This window comes from Phlebotomus papatasi, chromosome 2 (genome assembly GCF_024763615.1).
Source record: "Phlebotomus papatasi isolate M1 chromosome 2, Ppap_2.1, whole genome shotgun sequence".
NCBI lineage: Eukaryota > Metazoa > Arthropoda > Insecta > Diptera > Psychodidae > Phlebotomus > Phlebotomus papatasi.
In genome coordinates this window covers 97,856,787-97,869,144 of record NC_077223.1, presented here as the reverse complement: position 1 = coordinate 97,869,144, position 12,358 = coordinate 97,856,787, and positions in this window count along the sequence as shown.

Genomic DNA, 12,358 nt, shown 5'->3' with positions numbered 1-12,358 from the left:
ATGATGAAATCACAGCACGATTGGGGCATTGAGCAATAAACTAAATCGGAAATCGGATCTTTGATTTTGCCACCTACACGCACCTTCACGTGAGATTCTCACGGGAGAGCCATCCTCTTGTGACCAAATACCGACTCACTGAGGCCCAGACACCGCAATCACCCCCACACATTCAGTTGCAGACGTTCAAATGAGTCCCGCTCATGCCTCCCCTGGGAATCCCCTTAGACACTGACTTTAGTGAAACTTTACAAAGATTCACATAACCATAATGGAAATTTTCAAAACCGAATACGATTTGACACTATTTGTATACGAGAAATATAAACCACCCTTTATTCTCAATATAGGGTAAGTGTGCCAAATTTCGACATAGTTGCATGCAAGCGACATACTCTCAAGTTTGAAATTGTAATGTTTTTAATAAAAATTAAATATTTTTGTTACTCTTTTATAAGGAATGTTGCTTGGAGCCTTGCAGACAATTTATCATCTTTACTTTCTCTATAATCATTATTAATACATTTTAAAATGAATAAAAATGTAGACATAGCATTGGTGGCCTATTTCGACCACCTTCATTCTAATAATTCCTTGCCCTTCCAGAATTCTTTAAATATCTCTTTCAGATCATCTTGCTCGTCGAAGCGACATTTTTTATTATTTTTTTGCATTGTACAATGTCAAGAGTATCCAAAAACTAAAAATTCATGGAAATTCGAGGAACAAAAAATATGGCCGAAATTGCAAGCTGGTCGGAATTTGGCACACTTACCCTATAGGGTAAGTGTGCCAAATTTACCCTATAGGGTAAGTGTGCCAAATTTCGGCATAGTTGCATGCAAGCGTCAAAGTCTCAAGTTTGAAATGTAATATTTTAAATACAAGTTGATTTTTTTTAATTCTTTTTTCTGAAAGAGTGTTGCTTGGAACCTTGTAAAGAGTTTACCGGCTTTATTTACTCTAAAATCATTCTTAATACATTTTAAAATGAATAAAAATGTAGACATAGCTTTGGTGCCTTATTTCGGCCACCTTCATTCTCATAGTTCCTTGTCCTTCGGGAATTCTTCCAATATCTTTTTCACGTCATCTCGTTCGTCGAAGCTACATTTTTTTGTTATTCTTTTGCATGGTATAATCTCTAGAGTACGTAAAATCTAAAAGTTCATGGAAATTCGAGGAACAAAAAAGGTGGCCGGAATTTCAAGCTGGCCGGAATTTGGCACACTTACCTTACTTCCCTTTCTATTCATTAAAATATTTTTATCAGCCTCGTGCAAACATTTTTTGTACAAATTATACGCAATTAAAAATCTCATTTGGTGGCTAATTCTACCCCGGTCTCCCCTACAGAGCGTAAATGATTGATGGTGAAAAGGATTAAAAGCATATTCACGAGATCGAGCATTTCACAAATTTTGTTTTTCCACTGATCCATCGCCTGAAAATTTTTTAAACTTGGTTTTTTCGTTTTTTATTCGTGGAACTTACATTAAAATGTGAAAATTTAATTTTCGCAACAGTTTTACGCTCGAATTTCGCCGTAACTTGTACATATGTTATTATATTAATCTATTAAGTACTTATTAAGTACCTCGAGATCATAGAGATAAATGAGCAGAAGGATCCTGCGCCACAATAAAATCCGTGATTTTATCACTGACGAAGTGGCGCAGATGTTCCCAGGGGTAACGCGCTCCAAAGAGCAGGTTTTTACTCTTCCCAATGGCACCCGATCTGGTGGTAAAGAACTGGGAAGGGATCTTCGTGGTCAAAGTAATAGTCCGACACGAAGATTGGGACGGGCTTGTTAGGGAAGAGGACGACAAGGTCATAGAGTACACGACCTTGCTACTCACCGTCCGCGGCACCATTGTATGTGTTGTTCTTAGGCAGGACTGTGGTTTGTAGTGAATTTCGGCGAATGAGGACTGGAGAATAGAAGGTACTGCTAAAGTAGTACAAAAAGTAGTTTTTACCTCGGCCCAAGAAAGAAGGAAATCCGAAGCACATGCTTTGCAGTTATATATGTAATGCGTTAGCTGGGAGGGTGCATTCAAATTTTGTTAGAAAACTTTATTTTGGTACGCTGCAGTATGTCCGTATTGGGTTTGGACCGTTTGGATACAGTGCCAAAATGCATTAACACTTGGATTAATTAGGTGTGATTCTTTCATAATCACACCTATTTCTCTTCATTCGCTCTGGTCTGAATCTCCACTTGCCCGATCATTGGTTCACTAAATCTGAGCTGAGCTTTGTGTGACGCCTCTTTAGGAGTATTACCCTTAGCTTCGCCGTCCAAGAAATACTAGATGGGTAAGAAAGGACTTATGGGACTTATGGACTTAAGGGCACTCAATGGGTCAAGTGGTAGAGCACTCGCTCTATGATGCAAGTGTCTCGGGTTCGAATCCCCTTTAGGTCACCAGGAATTTTTCTGACGTTAAAGGTGTTCGGATTGTATCCAGTGAGCTTCACTACACCTGATTCCACGGGGCATGTGATTGGCAACCGCATCCCGTACAAGAAAAAATAATACTGCATGCCTAGAAATCCCCTTACGGGAAGGCCTTGTTCCTTCATGGAATGTTGTGCCAGCATTATTATTATTATTATTTAAGAAAGGACTAAAGAACTCGAGATAGCGGACTGGCTAAAAATTTTTCACATTTATTTTCAAATGGGACTGATCCTTACACCATATCTCGTCAAAGACTAGGTTGCGCAATATTTCTTCTCCTCAAACACAGTATGATTACACAGTAGCAGTAAATGGTTTGGACGGAACCAAATTGGTGAAATTATATTATTCGACTTATCTTGAGGATGGGTTTAAATATAGGTCTAATAACGAAATGCGTTATTTTGACCTATTTAGCCTCTGTTATTCAATTTATCTTAGATATTTCAATCCAAAGATTAACATTGCAGTGTAGTTCTGAGCGGAATGATTTATCATAACATGTTTAATATTTAATCATAACATATTCAAAGCTTTCAGTCGGAAACTTAAAGTATAATGGTTTATAATAACTTCAATGTGACTTTATGATGTGACCTTAAATCCACTTTCAGCTTATAAGCCTGTACATGATAGGGGCCTCAGTGGATCAGTGGATGAATTGGGATGAATAGAGTAGTATCTCTATGATTGTGAGGTTTCATGTTCGAGACTAGGCAGCTGCAGATATTTCAGCTGTTGTTTTAGTCTCGAATTCGTCCAGTGAATGAATGCAAAAGTAATGCCAATGATTGACAATGAATCGCTTAAAAAAGAGAAGTTGGTATAGGAAATAAGTTTCGAGATTCAGAGTTCTGTCGAATATAAGTACACATTCACTGCCTAGATCCAGAAATCGATGCTGGTCTACCGTGATATAAAGCGGTACTGTGTGTATCAGAACGCACACATGATATAGAGCAGACTTACCGCCTTGGGAGTTAAGATAGAACAGGAGAATGAGGAGTGCATAATGGGGGCCCAAATAAGCGACCTGGGTACACCAGAGGAACTGTGCTCCATTTGACCTTTCTAGGTCAACTCGCCTGTCATTTAACACTAAACCTACCTACCGTTTTTGGTCGTTTTTCGGTCAAATTACAAACCGCGGTAGGGTAGGATACTCAACGAATTTGTATTGGAAAAGAGCAAAAAATTGAAATTTGAACACTAAAAAGCATATTACATGCATATTCTAAGAAACTTATTAAGTTTGACAGTGACATTGTACCGTTTAAATATGTGTTAATTTTAAAACGGTCAATTTGACCGGGTCTGGGTAGGTTTAGTGTTAATTCCCCAGTTTCATGAAAGTCTTCGCCAGCTGTGTAAATGGGGTAAGCTTTCGAAGTGAAACACAGATTCAAGAAGCCCTGTATAACTTCTTTAAAAATTCTATCAATATTAAAACTTGCAGAACACTAAATATACAGGTTGAATTGCAATCACTGCAAGTGTTCAGATACAAACATCTGCTTTAATTTTCAATTTCACACGAAGAAAGTATAATTAGTCAAATTGAAGGGCAACTATGGTAAGAATAATTGAAAGGTACAACGGATACATGAACAAAACATTGTCTTCAGTCTCTAATAAACCTTTCAGTAAATTGTATTGTTGTAGTTATGCCTTCGCAAAGTCAAAAAGAAATTTTTACTAAAATCAAGCCGAGACTTGAACTTGCAATTTCATTTGCAATAGTTTACGTTACAAATCAAAAATTTAGAGATCGTTTATTAATTAGAATTCCTCTGCTATCAGCTATGTTGTGTTTTATTTTCACAACAACGCATATTATAAATAATTTTCAGCTTAATACAAATGTTGCACAGTCTCTTATATTCTGTATTGGAAGTTTGCAAACAATTTCTAAAATCTTCTCAATGAGGTACCATCGAAGTAATTTGTTGAATCTACTGAATAAAGCAGAAAATCTTCATAATAACCACTATGAGAATGAGAACTTATATGAGATTTCCAGCGCTAATTTGATAAAGTTCAGCCATATTTGGATGACATGCGTTAAGTTAATATTGTGCTTTATTATGAAGGAAATATCAATTTTCCTATAAAAATTCTATCTTATTTTCGCTTCAGGGTTGGAAAAGCATTAATTTTTGGAACTATTGGATCCATTTCAATTGTTAATGCTTTGGCAGGAGAGCGAGGTGTTATTACGCAAATTCCATTTATTCGTAAAGATTTTCTATACTATTCCGAAATCATGTTATTTTTGCAAATGTTTTGTGCTATGAATATAGGTTTGTTTGTTATTTACACAGATTTGTGTATAGCTTTTTTTGGCTTTGAAATTATGGCAGCATCGGATATTCTTTTCGACTACATTTCAATACATAAAGAAATAATCCAGGAATGTCCTGATTTCTTTAAAATAATCGTAATAAGATATTGTGAAATTGTAGACAATATTAATTGTTTTAACAGTGTTATTTCTATTTCATCCCTTGTACAATTTATTAGTAGTGCTCTTTTAAGTCTTGATGCATTTTTTTTTATTCGAGTAGATCCAAAAAATCCTATTGGATTTCTTACAGCTCTATGTATCCTAATTCAATTGTTTATACCATGTCTTTTTGGAGAGTTCATTAAGATAAAAATGAACAGATTATCGACTCAGTTGTACTTAAGTAATTGGTATGATTTGAATTTGAAGGAGCAGAAGTCTTTTTTAGTTATTCTAGGAATGACCCAGAAAGAATACGGATTGAAAGCTGCTGGGATGTATGGTATCAATATTTATACATTTATTGAGGTATGAATAATATTTTAGTTACAGAATCTATACTAATTAAATATATATTATTATGGTTGTAGATCATGAAGATAGCTGTATCATGGTGCGGTTTCATCTTCACACTGGATGCCTATCATTAAAAATTCTGTAATTTGATGTTTATTGTACACGAGATTTTATTAATTTCAGCACTTTAATAAAAATTGTTTTTGAGCATAATTTTTTCGTTATCTTACTGCTGTAACTTCTTGTCATGTTGGAAGATTTACTGAACCACAATTTTACGTTTAATCGACCGTTTTGTATTTCTTTTTTGTTAGTAATTCGATATGGAAGAAGTAAACGTTTGCATCGTTGTTTGTACTAAATCCAGATACGATAGTGGTGGATACAACCGATGATATCTTGGTGTAACTTTCAACCGAGGTTTTATAAGACCTAGGGTACAACAAAATAATTTTGAACAGAATATTAATTTGAACTGTGATATTGTTCCCCAATGTTTCGATTGAGCAAAAGAAAAGATCGCGAAGGAGTGCTCTTGTAAGGTTTATATTTACTTCTTCGTGGTGTTCTTTCTTCTCTTTACTCAAACTCATTCAAAATAGTTAGAACAAAAATTTAGGTATTGTTCAAAATTAGCTCATTGTACGTCTTTGCTGTAGTGTTAAGAAGTTCAATAACAAAACGACTAAGTGCTATACCTCACATTTCCGATGAAGGTCAATGGGTCAAATTCATTAAGGGCAGAATTACATTGACAATAAAATGCTCGCCGTAGCCTCACTGTACAGTAGACTCTCGCAAATTCGGCTCTTTTAAGATCGGGTTACTTTTTAATTCGGGCAGCGGTTACATTTGAAAAAAGTTTGTTGTCATTTTTCAAGTTTGGTAATGATTATCAAATGAATCAAATATGTTCAAATTTGGCATGGTTTGTCTTAGTTTTGATGTGATTTTGCATTTATTGAGGGATTTTCATGCAATTTTCGTCATATATGAGTGTGTAAACTCAATATCTATATGCACATGAATAAAAAATCGTTGCATTTCAAAAACTTTGTTGCCCGAATTTCTGTCTAATTCGGCTGACATTTCGGTCCCATATGCCCGAATTTGAGAGAGTCTACTGTATTTCGTTAATTTACGCATTTTCATTACAATTCTTACGCAAATTCTCGATTACCGTATTACCTTATCTTATACTTGGTGGCACTAGGTGAAAATAATATAAGAAAATTTAAGAAATAAAACGAAAATTCGATAAACGGTGAGCAAAAAAAAAACTGTAAGAGAAATTAATCGTAAAGTTTTTTTGCTCACCTTTTATAGCATTTTCGTCTTATTTCTTCAATTTTCTTATATTATTTTCACCTAGTGCCACAGAGTATGAGATAAGGTAATATGGTAATTGAGAATTTGCATAGGAATTGCAATGAAAATGCGTAAATTAACGAAATACGGTGAGCATTTTACTGTCAATGTGATTCTGTCCTAAAGAACATAGGTAAAAATCGAGTAGTACGAAATACCTTACACCTATTTATCAATTTTCAATTCATAATTTAATACGTATTTTAGCGTTGCCAGACAATCTTGCTATTTTTTAGTCAACATACATAAAATCCTTGAAAGAATGCTTTGAATACGATCAATATATTTGTCAATATAAACCAAATCAAAACATCTGTTATTATTGACTAATTTCACATGCACATGCAGCAACTTTATTTTACCGCCCATTCTCCCCATCAGAATGACTCGAACGTTCTGCAGTCACAAAAACTATTTTTGCAGTACATCTAACTTTAAATTTAAATATTCAATATCTCTAATTCATATTGGTGAAGTAAAAAGTTCTGAGCCCTTTTAAGTTTTATTTTGCAGATGAAATTAATATCGTCCATTTTGATGGAAATTTAATAATTCCACGATTGAAAAGATCTCGTCCTTACTGATAAAAAACTTGACTGGCTCATTTTCACAAGACTCTCTTGAGAACCGTTTTGTATCATCAAGAAAATTTTGCAAATCCTTGAAGAAGTGATAAGTGTTTGGGACCTGGACAATACGGTGGTGGGTGCGTTAAAATCTTACATGTATATCTCGAAGTTTCTGGCGCGTCATTAAATAATTTGTTTTGAATCCCACCAAACACATAGCAAAACGTTTTTGGCGTTAGTCCGTGCTTGGTGATCGTTTGAGCCGACTCATCACACTTAGACCAGGAGTTTTTCGAACTCGGATGTGACCTATAGTTTTCATCGCCAGTCACCATCTGTTTCAAAAATGGGTTGATTTTATTGCCGTTCCGTAAAGAAATCAACAGCAAAAAATGCACCGCATGGAAAATGAAAGAATCACACCTACAATAAGCAGATTTAGGCTTAACGTTTGATTTGACAGAATTTAAAAAAAAACATCTCATTTTAATGGGGAAGTACGTGTTTCCCTTCAAGATTTTTGTGAAAATCGTTTAATATCCCAATTTTATTGTGAACTTATTCAACGGAATCTCTGATGGGTCCAATATTCCAGAGCGGCGTGCACAGTGTGACCCAACACAGTGAGGAATTCTCAAAGTCGGTGGCCAATAATTTAGACATCTGTTTTTACGAAGCTGCAAAATTCGATTTTCCTGAGCTGCAAAAGTGATAGTTTTTGTGAATTTTCCTCCATCCACGAAAACGACTTCCTCCGAGAAAAAGATTTTCACGGTAAATATCAACCTGATAAATCCTCTATAACTTGGAATAGTTGTTTTTGTTCGAAAAGACACTTGAAGTGTGAAAAAATACATAAAATATTACACATCTAAAATACGATTTTAGGCCCATTTTTTTTTATTTCTGGGCTTTAGACCCAGGAAAAAAGACCTAGGCTCCCAAGTTTGTCAGGAAATATGAGATGTGGGACTAGCTATTACGGTGCTATCACACTAAGATTTTTCACGTTTTAATTTTAAATTCAATTGAGCCAATTGAGCATTAAAATTTATAGAATTTACTTGAAAATTCTCACAGTCCAGGACACATTTTGCAAAAAATTTGCTCAATTTTAAATAGTGCGGTGAGATTTTTGATTGTGAATGACTCTGGAAAATTTGTGATAGTACTTAAAATGTCTTACAAGTTACTTCTCTGTTATTCAAAAGGATCCCCTAAGCCAGAAAAAAAGATTTGTAGGCAAAGGGCTCATGCAGCGACTCATATAGTCTTATTGAAAAACTGTATGAAATCGTCCCAATTCCCAACTGAAATTCCTTAACATAACAATTTCCTTCGAATGGCTTTGAAGGAACTTAATGAATTACTCCCGATACTTAAGCTTCATTTCATGCAAGTTTATCACTAAAACACCGTACTTATCTTATATTTTCGCCACAAATAAGAACAATTTTCTTCAAAAGACTACTTGTGTAACTGCAATAAAATTGAAATTACTGAGCAATTTTAACATTTTAATTTGCTGAAATCAAATTTATTTGAGCACCCACATAATATGCTATTTTAACATATTTAAACATCAGGTTTTTCTGGACCAAGTATTAGTTTTTATTAATAAATAAGTGCAGATCTATCAATTCAATTGGTTTTTAGTGCAAAATAACGCATAGGAACAAATAATCTGAAAATTAAATTAAATTTACAAATTGAAAAAATCCTAGTGTGATAGCACGGTTAGAATATATGAGCATGAATGAAATGAATGAATGTGTTTTCGGTCAAGGAAAATTGTTTCAAGAAAATTGTACACGGTGATGACCTTTGTTCTTAAAATGCTTTGTTAAAAATGCATTTGTAGACCTGAGGAAGGAGGAAATCTGCCTCCGAAACGTCGTATGAGAGAATAAAGGAGAAGAAAGAACAAAGGTCATCACCGTGTACAATTTTCTTGAAATGAATGAAATTCATTTAGTAACTTCGAAAAAAATAAACTTTTACGAAGCTGCAACATTACGAAGCTGCAAAACGTTCCCCTACATCGAGAACTTAAAGGAAACTATGAAAGTTTGCTTTTTCACGAAGAGCTATTTCTTTCTATTAAGAGACTCACCACATGAGTAGGGGGAAGTGGGGCACCTTTGAAACTGGAGCACCTTTAAAATTGGGATTTTTCACCTGTTTTTAAATAAAATTGAGCCTCATTGTGATATATTTTAGCTGCACAAACAGATTGGGAAGCTAAATTACATTATGATATGGCTCAATTACATTTCAAAATAGAAGAAAAATCCCAATTTTATTAATTTTAAAGATGCCCCACTTCCCCCTACAGAGATCGCCCAGAAAAGTTTTGCCACACATCGAGGTATATACCTAAGATAATATAGTTAAAGTACATTTAGGATCTCTTCCGCTTACATCGAAATGAATTCGAATACCTCTCTCTCTGAGAGGCTCTCAGAACTAGTGCATGACCGGAAAGCGTAGAAGATTAACTCTTTCGCGTCTTTAGGGTCATATATGACCCGAGGAAAAAAGTTTCTTTTTGGCTATTTACATTAATTGAAATCTAACTGGAGTCTTGAGAAAATGAGCCAAGAATCTTACATCCTTCTATTATGATGTCGTGCACGAACAGATAGATTTCAATTAATGTAAATACCCAAAAAAAACTTTTTTCCTCGAGTCATGACATTACCCTAAAGACGCGAAAGAGTTAACCCGAATGTTGTAAGCTCGCAGCCCCATTAAGGATAAGTGGTTGAAAATGACTGATTGAAATGAAAATTTGCGCAATTTCACTATGAAATTTTTCTGAAATATTGAAATCCTCTTTTTCTATAACAGAGTGATCAATGAGGCACTTTGTTAAATGACTTTCCTCCTGCGTCGATCGACACACCGAAAGATCAATAAATGTGGCAATTTGCGACATTGGTCTTGTCCCATTTTGTCTCAGCGCCATAATCTCCATGAAAACAGACAATTTATTAATCAGTGCTGAAATTAATTACCACCACCTCTCGTTATGTTTTCTTTTTCTTTGCCGATGTCATGCAGAGACATGTCGATTTGAGATCAAAAGTTTCATAGCTGTTTTGGCGTTTATTGCGTGATTCACCACTGGACGGTATATCTCTAATTAAATTTCAAATCTATCCCAAGCAACTCAATTTAGTAAATTTTACCATTTTTGTATTCTACCAGGAGGTCGTGTGCCATTGTCTTACAGGATCTCTAAATTTTTAATCATCTTAAAATTAAAAATTAAATTGTTGAAGTTTTTTTTGATTTTTTGAGCGTTACTTTTATGGATTGAACACGAAATAATTAGGATAAAAAAGTTTTTATAGGTACCAAGAAAAGAGGTGGCCAAGTGCCCCAGGCTTTGCAAAGTGCTCAAATTCGTGACTTAGATGCTATAGGGGGAAGTTGGGCAACTTTGAAAGCGAGAAACCCTTGAAATTGGGATTTTTAACCCATTTTTAAATAAAATGGAGCCCTAATATGATATAATTTTAGGTGCACAAACAGATTGAGAAGTTAAATTACATTATGATATAGTAAAGAGAGGTAATCCGGATACTTTTCATAGAGTGCGACTTTAATGCTTGTTTTTGGACTGATGAAATATTTTTTCCCCATTCCAAATCAATAGAATTATTCTTTGTTTAATTTAGAATCATAATAGAAATAGAATTTTAGCAATAATATTGATGAAAATTAATAAAATTACGATAATATTAATATATGCGCAAGAATGTTACTGCGACGCTTTTATGTAACTCCGTTGAATTCGATCAAACTCGGATGCTCATTTTAAGGAAAAGTTTAATGCATAAAAATGAGAAGATATTATTTCAAAAACATTTTTTTAGAGTTTTATTCCATCAATTCATTTCATTAATTTATTATTTAATTATATATATTTTTATTTATTTTAAGATTGCACTCAATTCTTTGATTTTTCCTCGGTTTTCTTGGCTGACTTCCTTCCACGTTTTTTCTTTTCAGCTTCAATTGGCATTTGAGCCTTTTCCTTTACCATGTGTTTCTCCTTTAGTTTTATCTCCTTTTCTTCTGCCCTTATTTTTTTGTTCCTCTCTCTGGTCAACTTCCGTTCAGCAATTTCTTTCTTTTTTTGTAAATCCTGCCTCAATTTTTCCTCCTGTTCCGCGATAATTTCCTCAGAAGATACAATATACTGGTGTTTGACATTGCTGGCTTTGACCCTCTTCTTCTGACGACGTTTTGGAATTTCTCCTGGCCAGAAATAGCATTGTTTTAGTGTGTCGAAGATCGGTTGAGTCTCAGAAGTTGCAGAGAGTTGGTTTCCAGGGATGACTGGATCATTTGAAGGATTATTGTCGGTGGCCTGATCGTGCTGGTTATTGATAATGGACTCCTCTGAATGTTGGAAAACAATTTTCGGGAAATAAAGACCAGCATAGAAAAGTGGCCCATCCATCCAGCCACTCTGTGGTAGAGATGTGCGCCGAGAAATTTCGGCGGCGGCGGCTAACATTTAAAAATTGTCGGCGGCTGGCTGCGCGCCGGCGCGCCAGCTAAAGCAATCGGCTGCGGCTCAGCTAGGCGCGCCAGACTTTTTTCCTTAATATTTTTCGATTACAATCCACATAAATTATCGATTTTCCTCAAATTTTTTTCTTGCTAGAATTACTAATCATGGAAATCTATTTAAAAAAAAATAGTAACAACAAAACAGATAGAAAACAATCTGTCAACTTTAGGCACAACTTTTGATGATTTTACAAAAAGACAGATTCAAATAAAAATATTAACAAAAATTTTTGAAATCCGTAGACACGTAAAAATGAAAATAATTTTATCTGGAATTATAAACTTAAATTCAATATCCAATAGAAAAATTGTTTATCTACAAACAAAAATATTTCTCGATGAAAATTTGATAACAGTTGAAATATTTGGTAAGAAATGTTGAATTCGATGCACTTGATTAAAACATTATTTAAAAAAAAAAATGTTTAAAATCTTAACCCTTTAACGACGGGACACTTTTCACGAACCGAAAATCATCAATAAAAATTAAACTGGTGAACGTAATCAATGATAAATAATATTACTAATAATATTACTATTACTATTAAAATTATTTGGTCAGCAAAAATT